Genomic DNA, 15,708 nt, shown 5'->3' on the forward strand with positions numbered 1-15,708 from the left:
CCTGATTAAGTACGGCAGCTTGCCCCGGTTAAGAACAGGGCAGAAAATACATAATCAGGGCAACATAATCGGGACAGGCCGGCTTATTACTCAAAAAATATTATTTGGCACTTATAAAAGGAACATAATCAGGGCAGTTTATATACGACAGTGTAATATTATTTCTCACTTATTATAGAACGAACATAATCGGGGCAGGCCGACTTATGTATGACAGTCAAATATTATTCGACAATTATAGGACTTAAATAACACAAATATAATTGGGGCTGACTGCTTTTATATCATTCGTGGCAAATACTAAATTTTGGGATTCGCAAGTTTAATAACTTTTCACCAAAATTAATTCCCGCAAAAAGAATAATTTAGGTTCCGTGAAATTTAGTTGCTTCAAAGTATATTATGTTGAAATGTATTTACTACAAGGGTAGTTTATACTAAGAACAAGAAGCCCTGGGGGCTCTAAGAATTTACGCGCGCTACCAAAATATTTGATGAAAACCTGCTAATTCGTTGTGTTATTCTGCCAAACATTCGAAGGGGTTTGGTGCATGAACCTCTGAAGATAAAGCACACCAGTGACATTATATCTTACAATAAACGCAAACAAAAGGAAACGTGTCATTAAACTCGCATTTTAAAAAAAATTGCTAACAAAAATACAGCCTATCATTCATGATTGAAACGTTTATGGTCTTAAACGGCATTAGTTGACAAAAAATCAAAATTTTGATGTGACCATCATTTTCAGCATACTTTTTTTATTAACTGTGTCAGTTTTTGTCGAAAATAAAGCAGTTTTAATTTTTGGATAAATTTTGGCCTGAAATGACATTTACGTGACAAAAAATCAAACTTTTGTACCATAATCATTTTCAGCATACTTTATTTGTTAACTGTGCCAGATTTAGCCGAAAATGAAGTGGTTTTAATTTTTGGACCACTGTTTGGCCTAAAATGGCATTTAGGTGACAAAAATCAAAATTTTGATGTCACCATTATGTTCAGCATACTTTATTTGTTAACTGTGCCAAATTTTGTTGAAAATAAAGTAGTTCTAATTTTTGGACCAATTTTAGCCTAAAATGACATTTAGGTGACAAAAATCAAAATTATTATGTCACCATTATGTTCAGCATACTTTTTTTGTTAACTGTGCCAAATTTTGTCGAAAAAAAATACCAATTTTAGCCTGAAACGTCAATACGAGACTTCCCAGTAGTTAAGGAGCTTGGCTACGAAGTTTACATCTGTGACAGAGCAATGTGAAATCCCAGGGTCGATTTTTTCTCAAAAAATGCTCCGAAAGAAAAAAACGACGGTTTTAAAGAATTTCCTATGCCTTCAGCGCGGAAATTCAATTACGTCGACACTTTTTTATTTCGCTATGTCTAGTTTTTAGGGGTGTTCTATCTTCCAGAGAATGTTTAATTTACAAAAGCTTGAAGAAAATGCCAATCACAGCCTGTCTCCCAGCTATTTATATCAGCGTTCATAATCCGGTCACCACGACATAACAGTGCAAAAAAAACATAATCGGACCGTGCGTACATAATCCGGCTGTCCCCGTTGTAAACAGGTCGTTTTCGCAATCTGGGCAGAACAATGATCCGGTTTGCCTGGCTGGGAACACAGTCCAGGAGTTGAGTCAAAAAGGAAAACCACTACCCAAGGGAAACCACTACCAAGGGAAACCACTACCCATCTGGGAAACGGTTTCGCATTTGGGAAAAAAATAAAATCAAAAAAATTTGTTTAGGAAACAGTTTCCTATAGCTATGGTCGGGAAGTGGTTTCTCTATAAAACATGGGAAACCGTTTCCCTTTTAGTGTCATCTCCCGAACTGGGAAACCCAGTAGTTGTTAGTGCCCAATCGATTAATAAGCTGTAACCATATGTAAAAACATAGTATAAGTTTATGTTTACATGAACAAGCGACATGACTGTAATTCACAAACTTAGCTAGCTAATAGTTATTACTTTACCTGTAAGGGGATTACCATTCACATAATTGATTTATACAAGAGTGAGATTTTTTCCATTTGTTTGTAATCACAATTAGAGCAACTGTTAACAGCACAATGTCTTGACATGTTAAGATAAGGGGTCATCTACAAAATTCGTAGCAATTCGTATCAAAAAAATTCGTATATGCTATACGAATTTTCTTTTGCCATACAGTAATTAAATTTGTGTGAAATTTTTCTAAAATCGTATAAAATTCGTATGAGTTTTTAATTAAATTCGTATGAGTTTTAAATTAAATTCGTATGAGTTTAAAAAAATTCGTATAAGTTTTAAATTAAATTCGTATAAGTTTTATATTAAATTCGTATGAGTTAAATTCGTACGAGTTTAACAAAAAATTCGTATAAGATTTTAATTAGATGGGTATGGTTTTTTAAAAAAAAAAAAAATCGTTTGACATTGTATTAAATTCGTATATGAGTTTCAAAATAAAATATTTTTTTAGATCGCATTTTAAAAGTTTAAAAACGAAGAACGGCGATAGAAATGTTTTTTTAGATTGCATTTTAAAAGTTTAAAAACAAAAAACCGCGATAGAAATGTTTTTTTAGATCACATTTTAAAAGTTTAAAAACAAAAAATGGCGATAAAAATGTTTTTTTAGATCGCATTTTAAAAGTTTAAAAACGAAATATAATTCGTATGAAAATCGTATAAAAGAGAATATAATTGGTATGACAATTCATATGAAAATCGTATAAAATTCGTATTAGATTTTTTAAAAATCGTAAAACTATTTAACACTGTACGAATTGTATACGATTTTTATACGAATTAAAAGCAATTAAATTCATATATATTCGTATAAAATATCATACGAAATTTGTAGACGACCCCTAATGTAAAATACAATTTCAACTTCAAACAATAAAAAAAGATTAGCATGCAACATGCACTAGCTCAGCCACGATTTAGTTTGTTTTTCCCTACCAAAACTATCTAGGGCCCAGACCGCGCAGGTCACAAATGTTATATTTCACTGAACATTTTAAAATGGCATAAGGTGTATTAAATTACTTCATTCCTCAGCTGTTTTAAGTGGGAAACATGCAAGTTAAAAAATATCTAGTTTATGTGATTATTTGACACTGTAACCCACATAAAAATCGTTTTAAGAAATTGCATTGATATTTTGCATAATACTTTTATTTTTCTCCAACATTTGTTGGGTGAAGGGTTTTGGGTGAAGGGTCTCCTTAAGAGACAAGAGAGGAGTTGAACGTCCTCCACCATACCTTAGTTTAAAGGGGCGATTGTGGAAGTCCCATAAAATGCCACATAGTGATGGTGTCACTTTAAAAAACACCCAGTCCGGTCTGTGAACAGTTGGCGCTAGGAAGGCCATCCAGCTGTAAAACAATGCCAAAACTCTTTTTTTAATGGCCATAAGAATAGTTGATCAGACAAACTGCGTAAACGGGGCTGGAACTCTAAGGAGTAAAGGTGTCGCGCATGGTAGGACAGATGGCAGGTGTGAGCATCGTCAGACCGTTACCCAGCTATCACATCACAAGGTAGATAACACTAGGTTGAGGATGGCTAGTGTAAATGTTGGTACTCTGAGAGGTAGAGCAGGTGAAGTAGTTGTGTTCAGGAAGTTAGGTGGAGAGGAGTTTCAGTGAGATTTGTGGAAGGTAGGAGGGCAAGGTATAAGCTTTTTTGGATTGGTAATAGTGATGGATATCGAGGAGTTGGCATATTCGTTGCAGAGAAGTGGGTAGAAAAAGTAATAGATGTTATGCGTGTTAATAGTCGTGTTATAGTGATAAAGTTTTTGATAGGTAATAGGATTGTCACTTTTCTGTCAGTTTATGCTCCACAGTGTGGACTCAGTGAGAAAGATAAAGATAAGTTTTATGATGAGTTAATAGCAGTCACATCAAAGTTTGGAGACACTGAACTTGTCGTGGTGGGCGGCGACTTTAATGGTCATGTTGGGAAGTCATCTGAAGGTTATAGAGGTGTGCATGGAGGTTATGGATTTGGGAGCAGAAATAAGGAAGGGGAAAGATTGCTTGAGTTTGGAATGGCAACGGACATGGTGGTTTGCAACACATCATTCAGTAAGAGACAGAGTAGGCTGATAACATATGAGTCAGGTGGTTGTAAGACACAGATAGATTACTTCCTGGTTAGAAAGTTAGACAAGAAAGTGGTGAAGAACGTGAAACTTATATCGGGGGAAGAGTGTGTTTCCCAGCATAGGTTGCTGGTTTGTGATATTATCTTGAAGAGTGTTAAAGAAGCCAAGGGAAAGTACAGGCCCCGTCGAAAAGTCTGGAAGCTGAAGGAAGAGATTGTAGCAAGACAATTTAGTGCAAAAGTTCAGCGGTTAGCCTACAATAGTCAATGTTGTAGTGACAATGTTGAAAGTACTTGGACTACTTTGAAGAATTGTCAGAAGCTTCTGATGATACCTGTGGGTGGACGAAAGGACCAGCTAGACATAGACAGACCTGGTGGTGGAATAATGAGGTTGACCAGTGTATAAAAGAAAAGAGGAAACTTTGGAAAGAGTGAAAGTCAGGTGGTAGTAAAAATATTTACTTAGAAGCTAAGCGTCGCGCTCGTACAGCAGTGTATAAGGCAAAATCAGAAGCTGAGAGAAACAGATTTGCAGATGTGTTAAGAAGGGAAGACCAGCGCAATGAGGTATTCAAGATAGCAAAGCAAATGAAGAAGACTAATCAAGATATTGTAGGTGAGAAGTGTATACGTAATGATGAAGGTGTTTTTGCTAGCACAGAGGAGGAGAAAAGGGTAGCTTGGAAGAATCAATATCAGAGGTTGCCTAACACTGAGTTTGATTGGGACGAGGATAATTTGTCTGATGATGATGTTGTAGAAGGGCCAGCTATGCAGATCAAGACAGAATGGGTAGTGGAGACTATTAGGAAATTGAAGATTGGCAAGGCTGCAGGAGTATCGGGTATTGTTGCAGAGATGGTAAAAGCATCTGGATATATTGGAGTTGAGCTTATTACAAGTCTTGCTAACCAGATTATAAAGGATGGTGCTATTCCGAGTGAGTGGCAGTCGAGTGTAATAGTGAATTGTTTCAAGGGCAAGGGTGATGCTTTAGAAAGGGGTAACTATAGAGGTTTGAAGTTAGTTGACCAAGTAATGAAAGTTATTGAAAGAGTGATTGATAAGTTACTTAGAGAAAGAATTGATATAGATAAGATGCAATTTGGTTTTGTTCCAGGGCGTGGCACTACAGATGCAATATTTTTACTCAGACAGCTTCAGGAAAAGTATTTAGGAAAGAGAAAGAATCTCTATTTTGCCTTTGTAGATTTAGAGAAAGCTTTTGATAGAGTGCCACGTAAAGTTATTTGTGGGCTATGAGAAAATTAGGTGTGGATGAGTGGCTAGTTACGATGGTACAGTCTATGTACAGCAATGCTAGAAGTCGTGTCAGGATTAACGATTCACTTAGTGATGAATTTAGTGTAAATGTTGGTGTACATCAGGGTTCTGTACTTAGTCCTTTGTTGTTTATTCTAGTCTTAGAAGCGCTGTCGATGGAGTTCAGAACAGGTTGTCAATGGGAGTTACTGTATGCAGATGATTTGGTTCTCATAGCAGAGTCGATGGAAGAATTAGTTGAAAAGTTTGAGAAGTGGAAGAAAGGTCTAAGTAAGTAGCATTGCAGCCAAGTGTGGCCTTGTGATTGGAAAGTGGCCTTGTGGAGTTTGCAGAAAAGGGGTTGGTAGTAACTCAATTTTTTGTCAGACTTGCAAGCATTGGGTACATAAGAAGTGCAGTAGTATTAGTGGAAGGTTAAGAGCTGACATACAGTTGTATGCAAGCGTTGCAAAGGTGAGATTATAAAGAATGAAGTATTTCCAGCTTTAATGATGTACAACAGTGGCTCGTTAGATATAGTTAAGAACTTCTGTTACTTAGGTGATATGTTGGGCAGTGAAGAGGGTGTTGGAAGAAGTGTTACTTGCAGGATAGGTTCTGCTTGGAAAAAGTTCAGAGAGTTACTTTCTTTGTTGACTAGCAGAGTCCTGTCAATTGAGGTAAAAGGTAGGTTGTATGAGGCCTGTGTAAGAAGTGTTATGTTGTACGGTAGTGAGACATGGGCAGTGAAGCAGGAAGATCTTGACCGTTTAGAAAGGAATGATATGAGAATGGTTAGGTGGATGTGTAAGCCAGTCTGAGAGACAGAAAGAGTTCAGATGAGCTAAGAAGCAGGCTAAGTCTCCGTAGAATTAAAGATGTTATCCAGATAAGAAGATTGAATTGGCTGGGGCACTTGGAAAGAATGGAGGAGGATAATTGGGTAAGAAATGCCCAGAGGCAGACCGAGAAAGACTTGGCAGGAGGTTATAAGGACAGACAGAGGAAGTTGAGTTTAGATCTAACACAGTCTAGATCAGATTGGAAGAGGGTCATTAATTTACCCCGTCCAACCCATGCTAGCATGGAAAACGGACGTTAAGCCGAGAATGATGATGATGATGATGATTTGTAACACCCTAATATTGTGGGCTACAATAAATCTGACAATTACTACAAGTTATTGGTTTTTTCATCAGTTTAAAACAAAGTTCCTGCTTAAAAAACAGCTGTAACCCTCAAAATTAAAAAAACAACTTAATTAAAAAGTTCGAATACTACATCTATTAGATTTTTAATACCAGACAGTAATGCATCTTTTTTAACTTTTTGATATTTTTTAATGTTGAAAAACATTCTGATTGGAAAAAGATTGTTGTACTTCATTGCTTGAAATAACAGCCAATCAATGGCACTTGTTGGATTACAAAAATGAATGTTATATAAATTGACTGGCAACTAATTGTGCCTTACACAAACGAAAAGATGCTTCCAACATTTAAGCAACCAAAAAAAAAAAAAAAAAAATTCAAAAATGTTGATATTATCAAGCAAACTTATGGCAAATTAAACCTAGTACCTAAATATTTTACATCTTTTTTAATGAACTATTTACATTGTGTTATTGTGAAAATGTGTGTTTGTGTTTTCCAATGATTTCCATAACTCTAATAACATTTTTCTACGCCGGTATTATTATGACTAGTAACCCCAGGTTATATACCTTAGGGCATTAATTTTTACAGTAGATTATTGGGGTATTGTAACAAAGGTTAGACTTTCTGGGTTGCAATATTTTTCTTGCCGTTGGAAAGTACATTTTTCCAATATGTTCTATGAGCATTGGAAGCCAAAAATCGAAATAGAAGCCACTGAAAGCCAAAAATAGAAATGTTTTGACTGTTTAAAAAAACCCTGAAGTATCGCATATATAGAATAACACCAAAAACCAGATTTGCATCTCCCTATTTATCTATTTAGTTCTTGATGAATGGCACATTCAACTACATAGAATTAAAATCGATATTTCTTCTTGTTGCCTTGGCAGTTTTTTTCTCATTCAGTTTGGTTTGTTTTGATGCAATACATGGAGAGGTATGTAGTATTACTTCAAATTTTGTATTGATTTAGCGTAAGTACTTTAGTTTAAACGCAGGGGAAATAGGGGAAACTATGAAGAAACTGGGGGAAATAGCTTTAAAAACAGAGTAAAACAGACTGGAAACTAGGGAAAACGATCACGAAACTTGGAAGTCGAGTGGAAATGATAGGAAAACAAGGCAACAACTGGGTCACAAGGAAAATTCGGGGACCGTAATATATATGTAATTGTTATCATGAAGTCGTAAAACTTGAAAGTAGTATAGCTACGTCGTTAAACTTAATTTACATTGATGCTAATACGTTGCATTCATTTAAAGTGTTGTTAAAGAATTTTATTTCCTTGGTCCGCACTATACTTTTAAAAGTGTAGTGTAAAAGCCTAAAAGCTATTGTTATTTTTGTTATTTACCTACTTTTTTAAAGTATGCTTATTGTTACAGTATATAAGGTATGATAGATACATGTCAAGTAAAACATTGCTTAGAACAATTTCGTGATCTACCATCGTATAAACAGTTGCCCCGGTGAATACATCGGCAATTCCATTAGCTGTCAGAGATCTAAATCATGACTGACCTTTTTAATAGCAAGTCAGGGCACAAGCCAGTTATTTCTGGGGAATTGACAAAACTCGATGCGATCTTTCTTGAAATGCCACATGGAAGGTCCTGGAAATTCTGGATATTCCCATTTTTGTTCAATAATGCAAGATTTTGGTATGTCATATCTGTCAACCACAGGTCAGGAACTAAGTCGAAAGTTGTATTTACATTCAGTATCGACTTCCTGTAAACACAAAACCGTACAATGTCTTTTAACATATAATCTTTACAGTTCAAAGTGGTATATCGGTCAATTGTAAGTCGAACTGACTTGGTGATTTCCTTTCTGACGCAGGATATGAGCTTCTCTGCCTCATTACATTCCACAGGCTTTTCAGATTGTTAACAGATTCGAGATTAACTATTCTGCTTGAACTGATTTAATTCATATTGTTCGCTATGTACACTTCTTCCGGTGATATTCTGTTTCCCAAATTTTCAGATATACGGTCTTCAATACATCTGGATCTTTTTGGTAATTATCACCTGAGAATATGTGAGTAGAAATTAAAATAAATGCGTATTGAAAAAATAAATAAAATTTTTATTTTTAAAGCGCGAATTACACCTGATACTCAAACAGCGTGGTTTAACGTACTTTATACGCATTGCAACTCTACGTCGTTTGATTATAATGCGCTCGCTAAGTGATGTTAAGGAGTGTTTAAAAAAAGATTTATCATTGGTGTCAAGTGAAGATATCTAGAGTGTACCTGTAAAAGGATTTTTTGCGTTGCCATGTCTACCCATGGAAAAGTTCTCTTTACTCTCTCCATTTTCCCATGGTAGTTCGTCAGTTGCACGTTGCACTTCAGCAATCAATTGACAGAAGTCTTTATTGAGTTTATTATAGCGGTAGTGTCTTTTTACATGAAAAACATCTCCTGAATTCACATTGACCTTCTAATGAGCATTTATATACCACTTGTTTTCTCTGTATCCTAGTAAAAAAACTTGGCATCCATTACTATCATAATAATAACTTTTCTTCGAGTTACCTTTCTTCGAATATGCTCCATTTCCATCTGCTTTTGCAGATGCAATATGTATATGTTCTTACGATTCATTATACATATAAAATTATTTTTTCTAATTTGTTCCACATCTGGCTTTTCACATTGTGCAAAATCTTCTGGACTATTCACAAGGACGTTAATGATAAATTCAGTTTTTTCAAAATCATTCTCCCCAGTTCTATGAATAAATATAAAATTGTAGTGACTTACTCACTACATTTTCACATTTATTCATAGAACTAAGTTAACATTTAAACTATAACATCTATGCAGAGGAAATATGTATAATTTTGTTGGAACAGTACTGCTGCCTGTATAATATAATTGCATTTATTTTCGAACCAAATACATCCAGTGTAAAAATTTTCGGATGTTAATATTTTTTTTCTTTTTGTCTGACAAACATTTTGCTCTCAATGTGCATAATTATTATTATTTACCTTCACTACCAAACACGCTTTTATTAAATAGCGTCAACGTCAACAAAATAAATTTATCGTCAACTAAAAAAAGCTCCCTTACAAAGTTAAATTCACTCAACTTTGCAAGGGAGCTTTATTCTATCGCCGGATCCAAATATCTCTTAATCAGCGCGTTTCTATATTTGATTATAAATACCTTAGATAATAAGTCCAAATAAAATAACCGAATTTTGTATAAGGAAATAAACTTTATAATAGTTAAAAAATTTAAATATGAAGACTTTAGAAAATGGTCCAATTATAATAACTTCGTATGAGCAACTTCTGATACAAACTTCTTTGAAACGATACGAGCTACATACAAATTTCTTTGAAATAATACGAACTTTATAATTTTGATAATTCGAAAAAGTTGTATCAAAAATAAAATGATACGAAAGAATTAACCAATACAAAGTTTCAGTGCACTTGACTAAAATTTAGAATTTAAATTGACTGGCAACATTTAAAATTGGCAGACAAGATATTTAATTAATCGTTAATTTTTCTGATTGGCCGTCAATAATTTTTATTAACAGTTAATTCGTCTTAGATATTTATAAAATATCTGTAATGACCGACAATTAAAATTATTAACCGTCAACTAACTTTATTAACGGCCAATCTTTTAAACTGACGGACAATTAAATTTGTTATCAGTTAACAAGAAAAGTTAACAGGCAACAAAAAACATTGACCGTTAATAAAAATGATTTACCGTTAACGTGAAAACGTTGATGGTGGCACAATTTAGTAAAAGTGGGTTTAGTATAATGCTTGTTGTTTTTAAAAATGGGTACTTTAGTAGCTATTGCAGATGATGATGATTTACTGGAAGATATAAAAGAAAAACTTTGCTTGAATGTGCTTAAGAATGAGAGAACAGAAAAGTTAGGAATGGCAGTATCTGATTTCCCATTTTTATTACTCTCCAATTAAATTTTGTTGATACAGCTGTTGATACATTATTATCGAAAGTTGTTTCATAATCAATGTTTTCTATTTGCATACCAGGAACACTAAATTGATATTAGACATTGGAATATATATGAGAAACTTTCAAACTTACACTGATTTCCTGCAAATGTAAAAATTAAACCCTTGTGCCTAGAAGATTTATCACTTATTCCAGTTCCAGCAATTATTGAAACTTCATCTGGTGTGCTGAAATGCAAATCAACAATTTTTCTGTCAAATGAACATATATTGAAAAATGGAATAAATTTTTGTTCTTTGAATGTTTACCTGAACAAAGCATTTTCTACATCCTCATCAGACTGAAAATCAATTTGATGTTAAATTAAATGGTGTGAAACATAATACAGTTTAAAATTCTACTAAAATAAACTATATCGAATTTTTCATGAGCTCTCTAAAATATCAAAATTCTTAAGGTGCATTTTTTTCATCCCAGAATTAATTATTGCATACTTGGTCATTTAAATCTGATGGGTCATAAGGCTCAGGACAATCTGCATTAATGAATAGTTGCTCCTTTTGGACTACTGGGTACCTCCCTACATCGAATGGTGTTACAATTAACTCAGGTGATGTCACATTCTTTTCTGCTGCTGCTCTCTTGAAAATAATAAAAACACCTATATATACAGAGATGTAGTACTCGAGGGCTAAAATATGCTGATATCAGCAGCAAAAATCTGAAAATCATAAGGCAGAACCACTCGACATTGTCCATCATATTGGCCAGCGCTGAAACTTGTGAAAGAGACGCCGTTGGAACTAAGGAAATCTTGAGTAATTTTTTTTCATTGGATTTACAAGAATTTGAGGTACCTCACAATGAGAAGTAAAGAACAGAAATGCCATTCTGATGTCTGATGATGAAAGATGGTTGCATCTGGATAATATTTACTTTGTGATTTTAAGCTACCTAGCTAGTACCATGCCAGCACTCCAGGGGCACATTTGTTATTAAACAATGACGTGATAAAGTACAAGACCTAAATATATTATTTTTATGTAGCTACACAAAAGATTTTTCAAGGCATTCTGTCATTTTAAATAAAGATAGCTAGCTAGGTATTTGGACCTTCCATAACAGTAAACAGTCAAGAAATATAGCTAGTTAGGTATGTAAAGCATTGCATGCTGGTTAAATATGTTGTCGCAACAAACAGAAACCTGTATTTCAAAATAAATTTCTGCAAATGTTCAGGTTACTTTTATCGAACAGGAACCTATTTTTCATAAATAAGCTATTTTTCATAAATAATTTTTTGTAGATTTTTAGGTTTCTTTTATGAAATAACAAAATTTGGGAAAGTAGTAATAGCCAGAAGTAATATTCGCTTGGAGCGGGAAGACCTAAAGTCTCTGTCCAGGTTAGGACTTAGTAAAGGTTAAACTGTGTCCGATGGAGGAGACTAAGTGTAATGTGTTACAAATCCAGTGGAGCGCTTATTGCATTAAAGATACAGTATATTTTTCATAAACCAACATTCACAGGACTTATAATGAAGCGTACTGGTACTTCTGCAAAGCAAATACAGTTGTTTAGCATTTTTCATTTTGCATAATAAGTTCCTGTGGATATTCAAAAATTAATTGTGAGTGGCATTAGGCTAAGCGATTAGTGCAAGTAAACGTGTTGCAGATCCAGGTGGACAAAAAAATAACTTTCTAACCACTTTGTATTTATACAGCATAAAATTTAGATTATGCATTTAGCACTGTGCTTTAGAGGCACATTCCCACTTTCTCTGAGCTGGATTATTTGGTCCTAAACCTGGGACACATTTTATCTGTTTGAATTATTTTTTAATCTTGAGAATCACTTTGAATGTTTTCTGTACACACGGCTTGTCACAATTGATATGCTGTCAAAAACAGTTTATCGACGTCTCCAAAAATGGCTAATTTCAGAAACTCACAAACTATGATAGTAGTACTAAGTTTCAAGTCATTATTTCAATTTTTACTGAAGTAATAGGACTTTTACTTAGTATAGCTTTTCACACCGCTAACACCAAAATGGCTGCAGGGACTAATCGGTTTGAAATTAATTTATGTTTTAACAACCTTTTTTTCTGATGTGTTTTTATTTTTCTTCAAAAGTTGTTGCATAGCTTATGTATATGACATTAGGATAAGGATGAAAAAGTTACTGTGGGACCATGGTTTTAAACCTTAAAAATTTCCAGCGAGAAATTTGAAAACTAATAGACGGCTTGCGTTGTGACATCATTTGTTTACATTTTCACGGACCTTGTGGAAGCTGGCAGGATAAAAAACAGCAAACGCCAGTGCATGTGTAGGCCACCAAATTCACATCTCCCAAGGTTTACAAAAAAATACGTTCGCCGAAATTAACCGGCCTGTTTGTCGTTGCTGCAGAAATAACTAGGACGCCATGTGGTCCGATTCAAGTTATTTTCTTTCGCTTGATAAGATTGAGAAAACTTCGTATATTAAAAAGCTCACACTAGTCAATGATGAGGTATTGCCAGATCCTTATATCTTAAAAAAAGACTGGCAAAACGATCCAAAGTTTTCACCAGATATAACATTATCCATATGTACTTAGTGAAAGGTCCTAGTATTGGTATCACTCACGAGTCGATGAAGCCTTTTAAATCATTGGATTCATACAACTTTTTTTTATGTGGTCATGTACAAGACGTCTATTATCATAACATTGATGCAAAAAGCGAATTTTGTTACATCAAAACAGAGGTTTGTTTGCCTTTGCTATATTGTTAGCTTTTTATTTTTTGTGACTGCTCCCCTTATTGCTCTATTTTTATTTTAAAGGTTTTACCAAGTCAAAGTCAAGGCCAAAAACAAAAACTATATGAGGTATGGGTTGCATTACATCAGAAGGGTGACTGGGTCCTTACTGCAAACTGCACATGCATGGCCGGGTAAGCAGGTTATAAACATTGTGTATAAAACTTATTAGGCAACCTAGCTCTAATACACTACATTTTGTTTAGACTTGGCTCGGCATGTAGCCATGTTGGGGCTCTATTATTTAAGCTCCAAGCCGGTGGATTATTAGGAATAAACAAAATTGCATGTACAAGTAAACTTTGCGCTTGGAAACGCTCTAGACGATTCGCAGAACCAGCTCTGACTGGAGATAGACTTCAGCAGACCAAAGCAGAAGCAAACAGTACCCAAAGAAAAAAAGTTATGTCGGATAGAATGAAGAAGCCTTTTTCTTTCAGGGATCCCACACATATAAATAATGAGTTTCATAAACAAAAATTAAAAGAACTTTACAGTAAATCCAGATGCAATTCTTACTAGCCTATACGACAATGATCCAGAAGATTTTACAGTTACCAATAGTGAAACTGAAACTGCTGACGAAACCGAATTAAATAGCATCCTGAACCTTTGACAAGCCTTTTTAAGCCACAATTAATTAATAATAATCCTGAAGAAATTCAATCAGAGTGCAGAGATCTTTATTACGAATACAAAAATGGCTACTGTTACAGTCAGTACAAAAAGTTAACGAAAGTTACAAGAGAACAGCGCTTGTCAACAGCATGGCAAATTCATAGAGCATGTAGAATCACAGCATCTGTCTCAAAAAGAGCATATTGTTTAAACCTAAATAATGAAAATTCTAAAAAAAAAATTACAATCATGCAATATTCTACAAATATAACCGTAAGAGCACAACAATACGGTATTGACATGAAAGCAACTGCTAGAACTCTTTTCCACCCTCAATTTTGATTTTGACTTGAAGCTATGGCAACCATCATGTTTTATTATTGTTTTTGGGTGAATTAGATAATATTTTTGTATACCTTGCAGTTGTCATTTTTGTCTTTGAAAGATCATATTATCTAGAAACAGAGGCTGCTGTTATTAACATATGTATGTTGCTCTGAGCGGAGTCCCAAACTAACACTTACTGCTCTTTGTATTGATTGACTTTGGACTTTGTGAGCAGCACAATCCCACAATCCAAGCTAATGTAATAGGAAATTTCATTTTTCTAACTATGGGGTATTGCGATCTGGGATATACTTTAATTTTTTGCACTTGTCCCATTTTTTATGTTTTTAAAAAAGGCCAAAAAATTAAAAATGTGCATAAAATTGACTTACTTGGTTATTTTAGCCTAAAATTTTTATCACAGGTAGAAAATAGCCCATTTAAACTGGTGTAGCTAGTGTTTAAAAATTGCGATAGAGGTGCTATATTTTGACTTACCACAGAAAATAACTAGGTATGGTTAAAGTAAGTCAAAAATATTCAAATTAAGTTATTCTTTAAATTATTGCTGGGAACCTAAACCTAAAACATAGTTCAAGCTTCTGGAAAACGAAGTAATATAAAAAAGTGCCTTCATTTTGACTTACTATTGGTCAGTTTCTATGAACCACTAAGCCTAAAATTCTATTATAAAAAAATAGTAGATATATCTGTTGTCAAATAATTTCTAGCAATGCAATTTTAACACTTAACATAAATTCTATTATCAAAACATTACTGTGTGATAGTCTACTTGGTTAAACAAAATTGAGTAGATCTATTTCAAAGTTAACATGTAGTATGATATATGAAATGGTAAGTCATATATCATAACTTATCATATACTTATCATAATAAAATTAAGACTTCGTTTTTTATACCTATATAATAATACGCCAGTTCTGTCTGTCTGTCACTTTTGCAAAGTTGATAAAATTTCTTTGATAAAGTCTATAAAACATGGCCTATAAATTTGTTCTGTAAATTAGCAAACTTTGACGTTAAAGCAATATTGACGTCAAAGGAAAGTATATTAAGATTAGTGAAGCCATTGCATTGCACTTTTAAATTTAAGGCTTAATAACTTGGAAACGGGTGGAAATAACTAACGTCATCTCCTGTGTGGGTAACTAGGGACTACCTGGGACCAATTTGGGTAGGTTTTCCAAACCTAGGTCAGCGAATCCGTTTCGGAATGGACAGGTTAATGACGTCATCAAAAAACCTTTAAACCCTAATATCTCTGCACCCGTTTGTCAAAAGTACACGATCCTATACATTTTCTTGACCAGCGTTTCAAGATCTATACGATGAAGGCATACAATTTTCTGAAAAATTTTTTTTGGTGTTCTGTCAGGTCTCTGCTGACGTCAGCAAAATTTAAATGACGGTTGTTTTTCTCTATTATCCTGCCTAAG

At 34.2% G+C, this 15,708-nt stretch overlaps 1 protein-coding gene across 10 annotated transcripts in view; it reads left to right on the forward strand.

Moving 5' to 3' along the window:
* LOC130648972 (DNA-directed RNA polymerases I and III subunit RPAC2-like) overlaps positions 1–15,708 on the forward strand; it is a 55,793-nt gene that overhangs the window by 914 nt on the left and 39,171 nt on the right. For 6 of the 10 annotated variants that reach the window (XM_057455141.1, XM_057455142.1, XM_057455137.1 and 3 more), the window contains exon 2: positions 7,358–7,471. The gene's annotated coding sequence lies outside the window, so the exon portion shown is untranslated. The other 4 variants (XM_057455138.1, XM_057455139.1, XM_057455135.1 and 1 more) reach the window with 3 other exon arrangements.

The sequence above is a fragment of the Hydractinia symbiolongicarpus genome, chromosome 7, assembly GCF_029227915.1.
Source record: "Hydractinia symbiolongicarpus strain clone_291-10 chromosome 7, HSymV2.1, whole genome shotgun sequence".
Taxonomy (NCBI): domain Eukaryota; kingdom Metazoa; phylum Cnidaria; class Hydrozoa; order Anthoathecata; family Hydractiniidae; genus Hydractinia; species Hydractinia symbiolongicarpus.